A 1948-nucleotide genomic window follows, 5' to 3' on the forward strand; every position below is an offset into this window, starting at 1 on the left:
CTAACACTCTTCTCGTCTAATCTGCAAAGTGATATTTGGGAGCCTATAGGGGCCCATGGTGATAAAGGAAATGTCCTCACATAATAACTAAAGAGAAGCTTTCTGAGAAACTGCATTACCATGTGTGAATGCAACTCACAAAGTTACACGTTTCTCTTCAGTGATCAGTTTGTTAACACAGTTTTCTGGAGATCTGCAATTAGATACTTCATAGCGCAATGAACATTACAGTGACAAAGGAAATATCCAGATGAAAACTAGAAAGAAGCTTTCTTAGAAACTTCTTGTTGATGTGTGAATTCATCTCACAGAGTTACACTTATGTTTCGTGGAGCAGTCCATTAACACTGTCTTTGGGGAAACTGAGAAGAGCTTCTTTGGATCACATTGAGGCCTACGCTGATAAAGGAAATTTCATCCGTTCAAAACGTGAAAGAAGCTTTCTGAGAAACTTCTTTCTGATCTGTGAGTTCATCTCACAGAGTTACAATCTCTGCCTCAAGAAGCAGTTTGCTAACACTCTTTTCGTGGAATCTGCAAAGTGATATTTGGCAGCCTATAGGGGCCCATGGTGATAAAGGAAATATCCTCACATAATAACTAAAGAGAAGCATTCTGAGAAACTGCATTGCCATGTGTGAATGCAACTCACAGAGTTACACGTTTCTCTTCAGTGATCAGTTTGTTAGCACAGTTTTCTGGAGATCTGCAATTAGATACTTCATAGCGCAATGAACATTACAGTGACAAAGGAAATATCCAAGATGAAAACTAGAAAGAAGCTTTCTTAGAAACTTCTTGGTGATGTGTGAATTCATCTCACAGAGTTACACTTATGTTTCGTGGAGCAGTCCATTAACACTGTCTTTGGGGAAACTGAGAAGGGCTTCTTTGGATCACATTGAGGCCTACGCTGATAAAGGAAATCTCATCCGTTCAAAACGTGAAAGAAGCTTTCTGAGAAACTTCTTTCTGATCTGTGAGTTCATCTCACAGAGTTACAATCCTCTGCCTCAAGAAGCAGTTTGCTAACACTCTTTCGTGGAATCTGCAAAGTGATATTTGGGAGCCTATAGGGGCCCATGGTGATAAAGGAAATATCCTCACATAATAACTAAAGAGAAGCTTTCTGAGAAACTGCATTACCATGTGTGAATGCAACTCACAAAGTTACACGTTTCTCTTCAGTGATCAGTTTGTTAGCACAGTTTTCTGGAAATCTGCAATTAGATACTTCATAGCGCAATGAACATTACAGTGACAAAGGAAATATCCACAGTGAAAACTAGAAGGAAGCTTTCTTAGAAACTTCTTGTTGATGTGTGAATTCATCTCACAGAGTTACACTTATGTTTCGTGGAACAGTCCATTAACACTGTCTTTGGGGAAACTGAGAAGGGCTTCTTTGGACCACATTGAGGCCTACGCTGATAAAGGAAATTTCATCCGTTCAAAACGTGAAAGAAGCTTTCTGAGAAACTTCTTTCTGATCTGTGAGTTCATCTCACAGAGTTACAACCTCTGCCTCAAGAAGCAGTTTGCTAACACTCTTTTCGTGGAATCTGGCAAGTGATATTGGGAGCCTATAGGGCCCATGGTGATAAAGGAAATATCCTCACATAATAACTAAAGAGAAGCTTTCTGAGAAACTGCATTACCATGGTGAATGCAACTCACAAAGTTAACGTTTCTCTTCAGTGATCAGTTTGTTAGCATAGTTTTCTGGAGATCTGCAATTAGATACTTCATAGCGCAATGAACATTACAGTGACAAAGGAAATATCCAGATGAAAACTAGAAAGAAGCTTTCTTAGAAACTTCTTGTTGATGTGTGAATTCATCTCACAGAGTTACACTTATGTTTCGTGGACAGTCCATTAACACTGTCTTGGGAAACTGAGAAGAGCTTCTTTGGATCACATGAGGCCTACGCTGATAAAGGAAATTT

Source organism: Rhinopithecus roxellana, chromosome 16, assembly GCF_007565055.1.
Source record: "Rhinopithecus roxellana isolate Shanxi Qingling chromosome 16, ASM756505v1, whole genome shotgun sequence".
Taxonomy (NCBI): Eukaryota; Metazoa; Chordata; class Mammalia; order Primates; family Cercopithecidae; genus Rhinopithecus; species Rhinopithecus roxellana.